The sequence below is a fragment of the Puntigrus tetrazona genome, unplaced genomic scaffold, assembly GCF_018831695.1.
Source record: "Puntigrus tetrazona isolate hp1 unplaced genomic scaffold, ASM1883169v1 S000000400, whole genome shotgun sequence".
Lineage (NCBI taxonomy): Eukaryota > Metazoa > Chordata > Actinopteri > Cypriniformes > Cyprinidae > Puntigrus > Puntigrus tetrazona.
The window spans coordinates 94,523-112,500 of NW_025048053.1; the positions used below are offsets into that span (position 1 = coordinate 94,523).

General features: G+C 38.0%; 1 pseudogene; it reads left to right on the plus strand.

Moving 5' to 3' along the window:
* LOC122333862 overlaps positions 1 to 17,978 on the plus strand; it is a 97,650-nt pseudogene that overhangs the window by 60,120 nt on the left and 19,552 nt on the right.

The window sequence follows — 17,978 nt, forward strand, 5'->3', positions numbered from 1 at the left end:
TCACAAGCTGAACTGCATGAAGTAATTGAGGTACAAATGCTGAGAGGCAGGCGTGTCAGGCCAATTGAAAGCTCAATACATAACTATCCCAACACCCTGCAGGCCAGATTAGCTGGCCCACTCTAGGGCTGTTAAAAGCAACCGTTGGGGCGGAGCGCAATGACATAACAAACGTGTGTAAATTGAAGTAGTACGGAAGGGGAATACAGTTAGCCAGAGGTGAAGGAGTCCCCCTTCGGGCACAATGGCACAGCGTAAAGTACTCGCACTAGTCTGAGCTGCGAGGCAACGGAGGACCCAGTGTTCACAAGGGGAACGACTGGGGGAGAAAACACAGATTCCTAAGGAATGGCTCTCCAAGCTAACACCCATGATGGACTCTGTCTGTTTCTGTACTTCTGTACTGGCCTGGGAGACGAGAAAGCGAACTTTGTCTGCGTCACTCATCTGCGCCAGGTTCAGCTAGAGGTGCTGTTCCTGGACCACCATAGTGGACATCACCTGACTGAGGGACCATGTCATGACTTTCATTGCTCTTAGAGCAAAGTCAGTCCCCATGTGCAGTTCCTGCATCGACCTCGGGGTCAGAACTACCCTCACGCAGCTGTTTAAGTGCCATGGCTTGGTGTACTTGCAGGATAAGCACCGTAAGCCTCGGCAGAGTCTTTATGACCTCACGAACTAGGCTGGGTAGCATGGACATGCGTTCACAATGTGGACCGTCCACGAAAGCCATCTCAGGATGTTTCCAGCCCTGTCCGTCATCGGAGGTAAGGAAAATACTGCAACACAGTCAGAAAGACGTTGCTCAGGGGGAAGGCCCGCGGCACACAATGTGCAAGCCCAGGGTGATCACCATGAGTGAGTTGGCATGCTACTTCCACTCGCTAATTCTCATTGGCCTTTTCTCTTAAGGTCAGAGGTGATTGGGTTCCCAGGCAGAACCCCATGACGTTAGTCAATAACGTAACATCATAGAGAATGACTGAAAGCCAAACGCACCCGATTTCTTTATTTTACAAAAGCACAGTTGATATGGCGAGTGTTTTGTTGATATGGCGAGTGTATACAAATAATAGACCTTTTACAGTTTCAAATTATGTTACACTCTTATCTGTACATTAAAAAATGAAAATAATGTTAACTTGAAAGTAAAGTAATAAGTATCTGATGTAGTAAATGCAGTGATCAGTAATGTAATCAAATTACATTTTTATAGAAAATAATTAATAGTTTGTAGTGGATTAATATATAACCAGCACTGCTTGCAGGGGAACGTGAGCTTCACGTGCACCGAATCCATAGACGTGCCGGTGACTTTCGCCAGTCCTGGAAGTTTCCTCGCTCTGCCGTGGGTCTCCGCTGGAGAAAGCTCTACGGTCGCTCTGCAGTTCAGGACATGGAACAGAGTGGGCCTGCTGATGACCTTTGACCTGCAGCATAATGCGGGAACGCTGTGGCTCTTTCTGAGCGAGGCCAAAGCTCGACTGCAGATCCATAAAGCCGGCCGGATCGTGACGGACATTACCGCAGGTTCTGTATATATAAAAAAAGGATATATATTTATATATATATATATATATATATATATACTATATTTTTGTTTATTTGACAGTAAAAGCAGGTTTTATCTCTCTTGTGTGTGAAGGGTAAAGCAAAGTCAACATCAATGGCACCCGCTGCTCTGAATAATGCAATATGTATGAAATTTACATCACAAAAGAACTTTATGGCTAAAAATAGTTTTTAGTTTTATTGATTAAGCAAATGAATGGAGAAGAAAGACTTTAAATATTAGGTAGCATGCTATATATGTAGCAATATGTAAAACAGTATGCAGTATATTCATCCTAAAAATAAACGTTAATTTAGCATTTTTTATATAGATTTAAAAATATTCTTAATGTGTATAATAAATATTATAATATTCATTTTGTCGGAAATCTTGCCAGTATAATAAAAAATGAATTAAAATATAAATGTAGCACACAGAATAAGGTATTACTTTAATATTCGTTTTAATTTTATTGTCTCTTTATATTTAATAGTTGCATGTAGTCTAGTTTTACTTTATTTAGTTTTAGTTAAGTATGTCAACAAAATGAAAATAAGACATTTTTTTTTGGCAAATAGCTGAAATAAAATGTTTAAATTTTTTGTTTAGTTATTTTGCCTTTAGGTTCAGTTAAAAATATGCATATTTAATCCAGTCCAAGACAGAGTTGCTTTCAGGTTCAATTGACACGTTGGAATTAAGGCAGATGTCAAGTGCATTGCATTGCCGGGTGCAGTATTAAACGAGGCATGCTCTAGTTGTGTCCTGCACGTTTTGGCATCTGTCACCTGTTTATTTCACACAGAACTGTACACAATATGCATGCTGCTTTTCTGAAATAGCACGGGTAGCTTGCATGTCATTCCTTATACAGTATACTCCAGGTTTAGGGCAGAAATCTGTTCTTGGGGTTTATGTAAAACCGATCTCCCTAATGCCTGTTATTTTTCCTGATGCACACGCCGTCTCTCTCTCCACAGGTGCCAGTTTAAATGACGGTCAGTGGCACTCGCTGGAGCTCGCTGTCCGTCGAGGGCGTCTCTCAGTCACCCTGGACAAAACCGACAGCTCTACAGCGTCCACTTCCTTCCCTGTCGCACCTGACAGCCAGCTATTCTTAGGCGGTGAGAGCAACCTTTAGCCATCCATCGGCGTCTGCTAACAAAAAGCAACAGGCTAGCTCCGAGTAATTTCCCTCTACACGAGCCCAGTCCTTTACGTTAATCAATCCGTTGTGTCACTCAACACACAGCTTCCGCTGAGAAAAGCACATCGGTTTAGCTTTCCAGCGGTTTGGGGCTGAAACTCTCAGAGGCTTAATTGCCTTCAGCTCAGTAACAGAGAGAGAGAGAGAAAGAGAGAGAGAGAGAGAGAGAGAGAGAGAGAGAGAGAGAGACACAGAGAGAGAGAGAGAGAGAGAGAGAGAGAGAGAGAGAGAGAGACAGAGAGAGAGAGAGAGAGACAGAGAGAGAGAGAGAGAGAGAGAGACAGAGAGAGAGACAGAGAGAGAGAGAGAGAGAGACAGAGAGAGAGAGAGAGAGAGAGACAGAGAGAGAGAGAGAGAGAGAGACAGAGAGAGAGAGAGAGAGAGAGAGAGAGAGAGAGAGAGAGAGAGAGAGAGAGAGAGAGAGAGAGAGAGAGAGAGAGAGAGAGAGAGAGAGAGAGAGAGAGAGAGAGAGAGAGAGAGAGAGAGAGAGAGAGAGAGAGAGAGAGAGAGAGAGAGAGACAGAGAGAGAGAGAGAGAGAGAGAGAGAGAGAGAGAGAGAGAGAGAGAGAGAGAGAGAGAGAGAGAGAGAGAGAGAGAGAGAGAGAGAGAGAGAGAGAGAGAGAGAGAGAGAGAGAGAGAGAGAGACAGAGAGAGAGAGAGAGAGAGAGAGAGAGAGAGAGAGAGAGAGAGAGAGAGAGAGAGAGAGACAGAGAGAGAGAGAGAGAGAGACAGAGAGAGAGAGAGAGAGAGAGAGAGAGAGAGAGAGAGAGAGAGAGAGAGAGAGAGAGAGAGAGAGAGAGAGAGAGAGAGAGAGAGAGAGAGAGAGAGACAGAGAGAGAGAGAGAGAGAGAGAGAGAGAGAGAGAGAGAGAGAGAGAGAGAGAGAGAGAGAGAGAGAGAGAGAGAGAGACAGAGAGAGAGAGAGAGACAGAGAGAGAGAGAGAGAGAGAGACAGAGAGAGAGAGAGAGAGAGAGAGAGAGAGAGAGAGAGAGAGAGAGAGAGAGAGAGAGAGAGAGAGAGAGAGAGAGAGAGAGAGAGAGAGAGAGAGAGAGAGAGAGAGAGAGAGAGAGAGAGAGAGAGAGAGAGAGAGAGAGAGAGAGAGAGAGAGAGAGAGAGAGAGAGACAGAGAGACAGAGAGAGAGAGAGAGAGAGAGAGAGAGAGAGAGACAGAGAGAGAGAGAGAGAGAGAGAGAGAGAGAGAGAGAGAGAGAGAGAGAGAGAGAGAGAGAGAGAGAGAGAGAGAGAGAGAGAGAGAGAGAGAGAGAGAGAGAGAGAGAGAGAGAGAGAGAGAGAGAGAGAGAGAGAGAGAGAGAGAGAGAGAGACAGAGAGAGAGAGAGAGAGAGAGAGAGAGAGAGAGAGAGAGAGAGAGAGAGAGAGAGAGAGAGAGAGAGAGAGAGAGAGAGAGAGAGAGAGAGAGAGAGAGAGACAGAGAGAGAGAGAGAGAGAGAGAGAGAGAGAGAGAGAGAGAGAGAGAGAGAGAGAGAGAGAGAGAGAGAGAGAGAGACAGAGAGAGAGAGAGAGAGAGAGAGAGAGAGAGAGACAGAGAGAGAGAGAGAGAGAGAATGCAGTAAAAGTTATTTTATTTCAGATAAATATATAAAAATATAGACATATAAAAATGCATTTTCTGAACATTATCATAATCAATTAAATATTTTTTGGAATCAACGATATTCTCATTTAAAATAATAAAAATAGTTGTTTAAATAAAATAAACGAACTGAACTAAAATAAAATAAAATAAAATGAACTACAATGGCAACCTTTATCATTTTCCTAAACTGAAACCGTGTAAAATAAAGTATAAAAAAATGAACCTACTTTATTTCACTTAAATATGTGTACACACATAAAACATTGTATTTTTATTGGATGCAATACAAATCATTTTTGCAGCTAACTAAAATGATAAAATAATAAAAAAATATATAAAATAAACATTTTTTAAAAAATACACTATAAAAAATATTTTATTTCAGCTAGTTGCCAGCTCAACATTTCTCATTTTTATTTAGTTCAACTTGAAATAAGCACAAAAGTAACAGTGTGAAATAAACATAAATTAATCATATATTAAAAAAAATAATATTAATAATTTCAGCAAATAAATAACTAAAACTGAGTACTAAAATTTAAATATAAAACTGATTTAAAATATTTATACTTAATTAACACCGCACAGTTCAAACGCGCGTTATTGTGTGTTTATTTATTTATGTTTTTTGGGGTTTTTGCAGGATGCCCGGACACAGAAGACGGCTGCAGAAACCCCTTCAGTGTTTTCCAAGGATGCATGCGTCTCATCCGGACGGACAGCGCTGTGCTGGACCTCATTCGAGTGCAGCAGATGCTGTTTGGGAATTTCAGCGAGCTGCAGATGGACATGTGTGGGATCGTCGACAGGTAAGCGCTTAGGCTTTTACATTTTCATCCTCGCTAAATATATGTGTTCGGCTTGATTACGTTAAAGCAGAGATGAATTAGCCGGAGAAACGGCGCTGAATACCGATTGGCTGAAAGAAGCAGATGATAAGCCTCGGGGAGAAACTGCCCTCATTTAAATATTTATCCATCCGATCGATCGCAACCGCTTACTTTTTGCATTTTATAAATGCAACTTTTGTTCCCAGTTTAGTTGGAAAGGTCATGCGGCACGCAAAAACTGCTTCTGGACTCACTTTATTTGTTGTTTAACAGTATTTTGCATCGCTGTGACGTGAATGCTATCTTAAATTCTGCTTGTTAAGGAGTTTTTAAGGCATTCATTTGATTTGAAATGATAAAAAGTATATTTTCGAATTTAAAAACGGTTTAAAACTGAAGATGCTTACGAAATATAATTGTATTATTATTATTACTTTTTATATTATAAATGCAATTATATTTTTGTATATATTTTTATTAATATAAATGTTTTATAATTTATTTTAAACATAATAATAATAATTGTATGAATTAATATCCGCCAATATCAGAGATTTCTTTATTTTTGCATAGCATTATGCAGTTCAAAGTGTAAAAATACTATCAAATATTCACTATTTCCATTACTGGAATCACTTCTGATCACTTTTTATCATTACAAACATTTAATACTTACTTTTTATGCTGCATTATACCTTTGTAACTCTCTTACTTCAATATTTTTGTGTTTACATTTTTGTATTTTATTTTATTTTATTTTATTTTATTTTTTCACACCCAGCTGCGTTTTAAATGAGCTCTTAAATATGCACATAATGGTGACCGTGCGCTTTGCATTAAACCTTTTTTAAAAAATAGTCAAAAATCGATTTCAAGTTTGACGTTGATTAAACACGCAGGAATAAGAGAGAGGACTGTGTTTTCCATTGACGAGGCTAAAAGGAGATGCTGTTCTGCCAAGTCCACGTTGTTCTCAAACATCAGGCGGGCTAGTGCGCACCTAGCGTGCAGTGTGTCTACTAGACCGAACAAACAGTGCATACTGCCTAGTGATTGTGTTTCTGCCCGCTTGACCCCTGCTCTGTTTCTTTGAGAGCGCGGCGAGTCTGTTTTTGTGACAGCTCTTTCTTTCTTCTGTGTGTTTGATGGCCGACGGGAGTGAAGGGGAAGCCGAGGCGTCTCCAGTGAATATTGTGTTTGCCGTCGCCTCTGGGTTCTCGTTTGCGTTCTGAAAGGTCCCGCTTTCGTCTGTCGCGCCGAAGACTTCTGGGATTGCTGTTTGCTTGTTTGTTTAAACGGTTTATTGTGTTTTTAGTGATGTTTGCAAAGCTATTGCAGCATATACTCAGTGATCGCTCTGCGCTGTTCGTGGCATGAATATCTCAAATTGCACGGCTTGTTAAGGACATCTGTTTTTACAATTATTTTACATTTTTTGATTATTTGTGTTATCAAATGATTAAATGCATTCCGAAATAATAGCTTTGCTTACTTATCACGTGTGTGTGTGTACAGGTATTTATAAAATGCATATATATTTTAAAAATATATTCATGGATTTATATGTATAGTGGTATAAATTATAAGATGTATAAATACTTTTATATAAAAACTTTTTCTTAATTATATACATGCATTTATTTATATATATATATATATATATATATATATATATATATATATATATATATAAATGCATGTATATAATATATTTACAGTACACATAAATATATTATATTATGAATGGTTTGACAGAACTAAAATATTTGTTATATATAAGTTCACGCTTGTTATTGTAAAAACACAAATGTTAATTTAATAACACTGATAAATGTAATTTTCTGACATGTAAAGAAGTGTATATTTAACAATTCTCTGAATTAATATACATGTTTTATTCTTTACACTAAAGAAATTAAGTAAAAAAATTATAGAATATTATATTATATAATTTTATTGTAATAATATAATATATATATATATATATATATATATATATATATATAATATTATATAATATTAAAGAAAATATTATAATATTATTTCAGTCTCTCTACTTATTTGTTTTTATATTAGGATTTTTCTAAATTTTGCATTTAATTATTGTTGTAGAATTTGGACCAGCTTTTCTGTGTGGCATTACAATGTTTCTTTTTAATTTAAAAAAATGTGTTTTGAAATGTAATGGTCATTTTATCGTTTGTTTTTGTCACTCGTAGTAGTTTATGTTTTTATTAAGGAAATATTTAGTTTTTAGTTTTAGTTTGAGTTATCTTAGTGCATCACATAAAAAAAAAATGCATTTAAAATTTTATAAACATAATTTTTATTTCATTTCAAGTAACACATTTTTTAATGGTTTTAATTTTAGTTTTCATTAACTGTATGTACCAGACACCACATTATATTTGACTAATCACCGCTCTTGATATGAACAGGATGCTGGCGTCACGTCACGGCGGTTTGAACGAAGCTCTCGCTCTCATTATCGTTCCTCTCGCTCCATGCAGAAACTGCAGCTCCACTGCGAGGGTTATTACCTCGGCTGAAGGCCTGTAGGTTGAGCTCGAATAAAATCGCTGGCCATAACTAAGAATTATGGGCTGGCAGCGGCTATCACTGTCTTTACACGTGGCCCGTGTGAACCCAAGGGGCCAGAGCGCCTTTATTAACCCCGCATCAAAGATAATACGTCTGGAAGTCTAAAGTTGAGCTTGTAATGATCTCCAGTAGAAAAGACTAGCGCACGCTGCGCCCACTTTCACACTCTTTATACGCATCGATACTGTATGAAGGACCTGCCATCTTCTAGTGTGATACATTGATTGATTACTGAAATAAACGCTCGAAGCCTTTTGATTCTGAGAACGACCAAATGTAAAGGCTGCAGTCATTTATTTATTTCATATTCGTTTGTTTTCCTGATCATGGCCGCATTTTTCTGAAACATCGCAACCGTCTTGAAGAACAATGACTTGCTCTAAAAACTAGGAAATATTTTATTTTCAGAAAATTGTGATCATTGAAGCATCTAAGGCCTTGAAATTGTCAAAATTGTCTTCTTGATTTCAACAAGCAAATATATGGTAGGAAATGGTTAGTGTGCGATTAATCGCTTCTAAAAAAAAAAAAAGTTTATATATATAAACTGCCAGCCCATATATAAAAAAAAAAAAGTTTATATATATATATATATATATATATATATATATATATATATATATATATATATAAACTTTTTTTAAATATATTTAAATATTTTAAATATATTTATAAACTTTTTTATATATATATTTACATATGATATAATATTTGTGTAAATACACATACATGTAAAAGATTGTAAATATTTTGTGTGTATTTATATATACATAATAAATATACACAGTACACACACATATATTATGTAAACAAAAACTTTCATTTTGGATGCGATTAGCACTAATTATATTGTTTACATTCTTTATTTTTCTCTCTTTTATATTTTTTTATAGTTAGTTCCTGAATCTGACACTGCTGTCCCATCAGAACAGACTTTTAATAATTAATTAAAAAAATATTATGACTATTTTCTTTCATAATAGATTGATCATTGAAGCATCCAACTTCTAATGAATTTAACAGTTTTCTGCTCGAAGCACAAGATATTAACGACCAAATACATGCATTAGAATAAATCTTTTATTTATTTGACGCTTTCGTTTATGCACGATTACACACTTGACTTCCACAAGGTTTAGAAACACCCCAGACAAAGTGTGGTTGTGGATGATATCAGCAGAAATCCATTATCATTTTTGGTGCAGATTCTGTGCGTTCAGGCAGCTTCACATTACCACTGAAGACCGGCGGTAATCATTTTCATTTGAATTACGTAATAATGTCAATATACACCTGACAAAGTTGAGCTCCTCTTGGAGGAACTGGACCGTGGCGTCCGTGAGAAGCGCCCAGCCTCTGGACAATCCTTCAGGAGGCTTGAGTAATATATCAAGCCAACGTTTCAATAAACTGCTGATATTTTATGAATCGTTGTCTCTGCATAATTAGCCGATATTGTCCAAAATCCCACTTTTCTAAGGTATCTCCAACTTTTGGAGGGCTTTTTATTCTTTGTGTTTATTTATCGCTTTTGCAAGTGGGATTCAGAATAACCGTATTTCCAAGAAGATGTTACTTACAGCGTTTCTGAAACGAGTTTTTCCGCCCCTGAAGATTTGCGGCGTTGAGGCGGGCACCGAGGAAGCAGCTTTGTTTTTCCAGGGACGCGGGAGGAGTGCCGAGTGAGTGTTACAGTAAAGGTGAATAATGGACCGAATAAAGAGGAGTTTCTGCTCTGTCCACACTCGCGCTCCTCCTCAGCTCCGGCAGGAAGTCCCGCCCCCAGCAGTTTCAAGAGCCAATGGCGTTATTGATCCGAGGCTTTTCCTACAGGAGCATGCCCGCTTTTACCTTAAGGAGCGCATAGCCGCGAAAAGAAACCAAACAAAAGAGGTAATGAGTGTGAAGTGCCATTGAGTCGCGTCCATTCAAGTCCTCTCACGGCGGTAAAAGAGCCTCATGCCCACAGATCCTGTGTTTTGTGTTTATGCAGAACTGCCTCTTTCTTCGCTCGTCCCGTTCTGCAGTGTTTCCTGATCTACCGCCCCGCTTATCATCCACCCGTCCTGCGCTAATTCTCTTTTTGCGTTTATCTAGTGCACTTGTATTCGGTGTCACTGCTACATTTGCATTTATTCAGCAGGGTTTTCCTAGCTTGTTTTTTTAAGTGGCCCTATTATGAGTGATGGTTTCGTAAACTACAGGTTGATGCACGCGAGGTCGAAAAACACGTTCATTGTCTAATAATGTGCATTTATGTTTACATTACGATTCCTCCTTTGCTCTCATTTTCATCCCATCATGCCTGTAATGTCTGATTAGTTCGGTGCTGCTTAGTGTACAGCCGTTACCGGGGAAACGGCTCTAAAAGCGCCACCTGGTGGTGAAGAATCAATTAGCATTTTCATTCAGACCAACAGGTTTCACGTTGACGTCATCATGAAACAGCGTGGGATTCGTATTAAAACAGGACTCGTTTCAATGACTCAGAGAGACCATAACTTTATACACGGTACACGTTCAGATTTAAAACTTTCATTCATTTAGATCTGTGTCACTTCACAAAAGCTCATTTTCAAAAGTGTAAAGACAAGTAAAACGTTACAAAAGATTTCCATTTCAAATAACTTGCATTCTTTCTGGTCATCAGAGAATTACGGGAAATAAAATGTTTCATTGTCCACAACAATACTGGGCAGCACAACTGTGTTCAACATTGATACAAATCAGAAATGTTTCTTGAGCAGCGAATCAGTATATTAGGATGATTTCTGAAAATACGGCTTTGGTCACAGAAATAAATTGTATTTTGAAACTTTTTGAAACTTGAAACTTGAAAATTTTTACAGTTTTTACTATAAGCTGGAGACTCAAAAACCTCACGTAATAAGTTGGTTGACTACATAATTGCACATAGTTGACATTAAATTTCCATATTTTTACAGGATATTATTCATCATTGAAGCATCTGGAGTCTTTATCACAAATAATATATATATATATATATATATATATATATATATATATATATATATATATATATATATATATATATATATATATATATATATATATATATATATATATATATATATATATATATATATATATATATATAATTTTTTTTTTTTTTTTTTTTTTTTTTTTTGATTAATCGTGGCAGCCCTATAAAAACAAAACAAGCTTTTTTTGTTTAGTTGATATATATATATATATATGACCATAATAATAATAATAACAATAATAATAAAGAAACAGTCTGATTGCTGCACTTGAATGTAATGCGTGAAAAGCTCAAGCAGTGCTGCGTCATGAGTCTGTACAGTAAATGAAGTCTTTTTCCTTCTTTTCAGCACAAACACGCCTCCTTTGTATGCAAATTAGTCTGAGGCGTATTCACCAAACTCAGCATCGTTTGCCTGCTGCAATTAACACTGCGCTTTTAGCAGCCACCTAAAGCAAGAATTAGTTGTTTTGATGTTTTATGCACTTTGCGTTGATCACGGCAGCAGTAATTCATTAAACAATGATCAAACGTTCCTATCCAAACATCCAGTAAAGTTCAGCGTGCTTTCCGCATTTTAAAAGCTGTTTTGATGTCGCTGCCATACAGTTACAGTAAAATGTCGTAGACTGTGGAACTCGAACTGATCCACGAAACAAGAAATTGCTTTAGGTTTGTTTTGTCTTATAAGCTCTTTAGTTTAGTATCGACAGCTTTAAAGGAATCATTTACTCAAAAATGGCATTTACGGAAAATGTGCTCATCCTCAGGCCATGAGTTTCTTTCTTCATTAGATTTGGAGAAATGTAGCATTTCAATTAATTGAATTCCCAATCCCAATTACAATTACACAATCATTCAAAGCGCAATAAATCGTTCAAAAGTTTTATTCTGTGTGCTTTTCCTTTTTTTACATTTTTAGTATAGCGTTATAATACTGTGCATACTTTCACTTTTTTATTTAAAGAAGAAACCAATGTGGCGTACAGTTCACATTTGAGACTTAATACTATAGCTTTTCTGTTTTCATCTAAAAATATGGCATTCCGTTGCTTCAAGCAATGGTGTGAACCTCATTCGATGTCATTTGTAATTATCATAATTGTTATTGCAAATACAATTTCAAGGAATGTACGAGAATTATGATTTTTTTGTGCCCTACTGAGCAGTGAATGGGTGCCGTCAGAATGAGAGTCTGAGAAAACAAAAGCGCGTGCTTGTAAGAAACCAATCCATCATTAAGACGTTTTTAACTTCAAGCCATCGCAGCGTCTGGCTAAAATGTAAATCTTTAAAGCTTTTATTGTATTACAATCATACAGTCTGAATCAGGAGAGAAATCTGCACGGATCGAGAACCAATTACGAGCCAAAACAGTCCAGACTGGTGTGTGTTCACTAAAGGAATCGTTATTATGAATCAAGGACTCGGAGTAATGTTAAAACATGTGGATTGGATTTCCTTCATACAACCCCACAGCTTTTGTCTCCTCCAGATGTCACCGTTCGACGGCACCCATTCACTCCAGAGCATCCATTGCCGAGCAAGCTACATCTCTCCAAATGCGACGCCTAAACGAACTCCTCTACGTCTTGAGTTGCAGGAAAGCGAGCACGGTTTTTAGCGAATCAAATGAATGATTGGGCGAACTCCAAAAGCGAAGCGCCGCATGTTTGCATCTCTCTTCCCGCTGTTTTCTGCTGATGAGGTCGGCTGAAGGTCGCATCATTGGCCTGGCTTCTGTCCGTCCTAATTCCCTCCGCTTGACCTTTGACCCCAGGCTGGAGGTGCGAGTCCGTCAGGTTTCCCGCACCTGCTGCACTTGTCTTTCACGAGATGACTCGAGCTCAGCGGGCCGCCGGCGGCTGTCACCTCTCTGTGATTAGGGTCACGCCGCGCGACCTTTGGCTGCTGTCGAGGAGGGCTGAGTATCGAGGAGCGACGCGAAGGGCGCTGCGTCTCGACGCCGTCAAGCTGCTGCTCGGAGCTCGCTCTCCTCGCACGCATTCAGCTTCAGCTGATTTATTTTCTCTTGTGTCCTGCAGCAGAGGCGGGGGGGGGTTTATGTCGGGTTTTATTGTTCATGAAACTCACTGAAATTCCTCCGATTTCCTTCACCACAAAACACGCCTGTCTCCTTTCAAACGGCACGCTGTGCATCCTTAGGTAAGCATTAGTAAACACGCAATTCATCCTTTAGAAATCATTTAATAACCAACTTTAATATGCCTTGTTAGTGAGCATATATATAAAGTTTAATAATTATATTTTCATGCTTTATTAATGATCAATTTATCATATTTACAAACCAGTTGTTTAGGAGCAGTCAGTGTTTAATAAGATTATTTAGAAAGTCTAATTCAAATGTATGTTAATAAATCTTATTTAGACACATGATAATAGTTTCTTAGTGTGTTAATAAATGCATTTTTTCTGTTAGGAGCTTTTAAATCTGCTTTATAATAAATCTGCTTATAAATCAAGAACAAGGATGTGTTTATAAACTGCTTTCTAATGACTATTAATGTTGGATCAATGCTTTATAAAGTATGAACTGATTTTTTACTAATCCTCACCATTCATAGCATGCAGTTATTATAGTGTTACCGATTATTTTTAATCTGTTTTTACTGAATTTATACGTTTTAAGACTGAAGCTCTGTTAGGAAATAGAATTAAATAGAATTTTTAAAATCTCCTTTTGATGTACATTTACTGAAAATGTATCTCACAGCGATGTCCTTAGATTTTTCAACGATAGACTATAATTGTACTTCTTTATAAAATCTTCTTTATTTAAGAATTTCGGGATGTTTTGGCTGAAAACAAAGCTAGAGAAGCGTTTTTTGCATCGTGTGGTCGTTCGAGTTCTCTTGGGGCTTCTTTCTTGCATGTTTCCTTTAGAAAAGCGGTCATAGTTTATATGCAGCTTGCCGAATTGTGATTGGTTTTCTCTTGCAGAACACAGGCAACTGTTCGGACACCTAAACTGCTAGTTTTCTAGTTTGTTTCTTATATTTGTGTGTCATCTCCGGTCTCCCAGCTGATGTGTCCTTCAGGCTGAGATGCTAGAGGAATATCATACTCCCAGATGTCAACCCTTATTCATTAGCCCAGACCTCATTTCTTAAAAAACATCTGTCCAATTTTATTTAAAGTCAACATGGGTTGAAATTTGGCCCGTTTACTTTATTTAGACATGTTTGCGGTCTTATTGTGAAATCAGTGCATGTTATTCTAAAAATAATGTCTGCCTTCGTAGTCTTTCATGAAAAATGAATGGCTTGCTCTAACACATTTAGTTTCTGTCCTAAGCGTCATGAGAGAAGTTATAAAAGGTCGTTTAAAACGTTTTTGCACTGCAATAAACCCTGACTAACATTACACTTCAAAAAGAAATGAATATTTGGTAACAGGTGTCATTTGTTATCATTAGTTACTGTATTAACTATCTATCTATCTATCTATCTATCTATCTATCTATCTATCTATCTGTCTGTCTGTCTGTCTGTCTGTCTATCTATCTATCTATCTATCTGTCTATCTATCTCTGTCTATCTCTATCTATCTATCTGTCTATCTATCTGTCTATCTATATATCTATCTATCTATCTGTCTATCTATCTGTCTATCTATCTATCTATCTATCTATCTATCTATCTATCTATCTATCTATCTGTCTATCTATCTCTCTATATCTCTATCTATCTATCTGTCTATCTATCTGTCTATCTATCTATCTATCTATCTATCTATCTATCTATCTATCTATCTGTCTATCTATCTATCTATCTATCTATCTGTCTATCTATCTATCTGTCTATCTCTCTATCTATCTATCTATCTATCTGTCTGTCTATCTATCTATCTGTCTATCTATCTATCTATCTATCTATCTGTCTATCTATCTATCTGTCTATCTATCTATCTATCTGTCTATCTATCTGTCTATCTATCTATCTATCTATCTATCTATCTATCTATCTATATATCTATCTATCTGTCTATCTGTCTATCTATCTATCTATCTATCTATCTATATATGTTGCATTAACCTATGTTAACAACTTGTGATTTTAATAGTATTATTCTTAGTTCAGATTAACTATTGTTGTTAACTAATGAACCTTATTGTAAAGTGTTACTGAATATTAGTATTCAGCGAAGATGTACTAAATTGATCAGGAGTGGCAGTACAGAAAATAATAATGTTCTAAGGATTTAAGATAATTGGTCAGAATATATATTTCAAATAAATGCTCTTTCTTGTCAAAACATTTAAGAACATAATGTAGCATGGCCTCCATATGGAAATGAAATATGGAACAGAGTCCAACACCAATAATTATGTTTATTAAGCAGCCAATCAGTATATTATTATGATTTCTGAAGGACCTCGTGACACGAAGACTGGAGTGATGATGCTGAAAATGATGCATGAAATAAATGAATCGCATAAAAACTGTTATTTTAAAAGAATAGTTCACCCAAAAAACTCGAGGACTTCCAAACCTGTGCGGGTTTCTTCTCCGAACACAAAGGAAGATTTTGAAGAACGTTTGCAACCAGGCTGTTTTCGGTCACCATTGACTTCCGTGGTATTTTCTTTCCTACTACGGAAAAAGTTCCCTTTGGAAGAACTCTTTCTTTAAATTGTATTTCAGCAGAAGTAGGACTATAGTTATAGTAGACCCATTTAAAAGTCTTCATGTGTATTCATCTCAGCTCTCCTCTCGTCAGAGCAAGCGCAACCGTTTGGAAGCCGTGCTCGCGTTTATCCTTTCTGTGTGTTTCTCTCAGCGTGTGTGTGTGTGTGTGTGTGTGTGTCTGATCGTTACTTGCGGTGGCAGATTACAGGAGAACAGAGGAGTCCGGCCGCGGCGCGGTCCGTGTGAAGCCTGCGTCCCTGCGACGGGACCGCCGCCAGCAAAGAGTCGCGGCTCTCAGTATGCCGTCGGCGTGCGCCGGCCAAAAAGCGCGGTTTGAAGCGCAGAATGAAAGACACACTCGATCCTGTTCCGATTATAAAGCTACAAAGCGTGAAACCGGAGCGGAGAGTGTATCTGTCCCGACCGGCGAAAGCACAAAGAGCGTTTGAACGGCTCTTCTTAGACCATCGTTGTGGTCACAAATGGAAATCTGGTGAAAGATGCGGACTGTAAAGCGAGCGCTGGTAACACGAGCATGCAGATCATCCCGAGGGAGCTGGGAGAGGCTGGGAATTGTTTTTTCGGCTCAGGCAAGGGCGTTGTGAGATGACTAGAAAGGAGTCGCTTTCCAGAGGGAGACTGGAAGGTGTTTGTGGTCAAAGCGGCTGCTTTGAGTCACTCGGTTAACCTTGCTTTGCTCTCAGCAAAACTTTATAGCTTCTAAATCAAGGCGTCGTGGCAGAAATGATTATTAGCGGTGTTTGCTAAGTCAATCTTGAGGTTAATGGTGTGATGAAACCTCTAACACAAGGTATTAAAGTTCAGCGCGTTGTAGCTACGTATGCGTGCGTGTGTGTGTGTGTGTGTGTGTGTGTCCTCGCTTCAGGACGTCGTGTTGATCCAGGGTCTCTGTGCCAAAAACCTGCATAAACCCTGCAAAAAGTTCATCATTTAAGCTGAATAGGTTCATTAATAGCTTTTCAGGGCAGTGCTAAATAGAAAGGCAACATGCAATTTTTATGATCCCTCGTTTTACTTAATTATTAATGCTTTGCAGGTTCTGTGAGGTGTATGAGAACTTAATTTTTGGCGCATATTAAAGGCTTTGCATGCTTTTATAGTTAAGACTCCTTATGCAAATGAAGTTGCATGTAGAAATACAGCACTAAGTAACAATGTAATCTCTTTTTGGTTAATAGTTTCGTGCATTTCTCCATGTAACATCTGAAAACCCGTTGCTCAGTGCTCATGCTTCTATCTGAATGAAACCGGTTCCTTACCTGCAGTAGATAAAGATGTCTGATTATAATAATGAAGCAGACATCGGGCAAGTTACCTCTCTCTTCCAAAGCGATGCTTTATGTGAAAAACATTCAAAACATAAATAACACAATGCTAGTAATTTCTTCTGTGAAACAAAGCACCCGTTAGTCTTTTGGTAACACTTTGTGCACGTGTTGCACGCACTCACTATTATAATAACAATGCATTATATGCAACTAACACCAATCATACAGTAAGTACATGTAGTTACTGCAATTAATATAACCAGGACACCTCAGAATAAAGCCTAATCTGAATTGGGAGATATAAAGTCGCCATTGAGAGCAATAAGTCAGAACCGTGAAATGAAAAAAGTCCATTTGGTAGCATTTTTTGTGTTTCGTGGTGGAAGCCAGCCTCCATATTGCCTGTGATTTGCATACTGTCAGCGTTCGTCCTATATGTCAGTAAAGAGCAGCGTCTCTGTTTCCCCGCATCGGGATCAGATAAAGCCAACAGCAAGGTTTTCGCTCCACAGAGGGCTGCATGTGTGCGAAACGACTGCGCTTCAGTGTATCTGATTGTCCTTGGGATCGCTCATCAAAAGTGATCTTTCATGTCCTGTTTTTTCGCCAGATGCTCGCGAGTCGCTGTGAACACGGAGGAGATGCTCGCAGTCGTGGAGCACGTTTCACTGCAACTGTTCTGCCACGGGCTACAGCGGAGCGACCTGCCACAGCTGTAAGAGCGCACTGATTCAGGGACTTTGACACCGTTTAGCCTCACAGTGATAATCAGTTCCTCAATTACGGAGCGCCAAATCAACATGGATCGATTTTGATATTTTTGAACAGAACAACAGCATGCATTCACGTCCATATTAAGTTTAATAGTTTGTTCATACACTGAACAGCATCTGTTAGGGCTTTTAGGGGAAATATTGATATATTTACTTAATAGTCCCAGCGTTTCTGTTTCTGTTCGGTGCTTGACACTTATTTTTTTTTCCAAGAGCACAATTTAGCTTTTTTATTTTGAAATATGCAGTATTTTTTAAATCAAAGGCTTTAAATACATTTAAATGATCTTATCAGGCTGCTAGCAATTCATATTTGTCCGTCTGCAAATTTTAGATGCCGCTTAAGATGCCTCAAATTGCATAAAAGCACGAATGCATCGTGCTCGATCACTTATAGATGTGTTCGTGATTAATTGCATCCTTTTGCAGCCTACAGTAGTTTTGGTATCTGGCGCGGTCTGAAACATATATATTT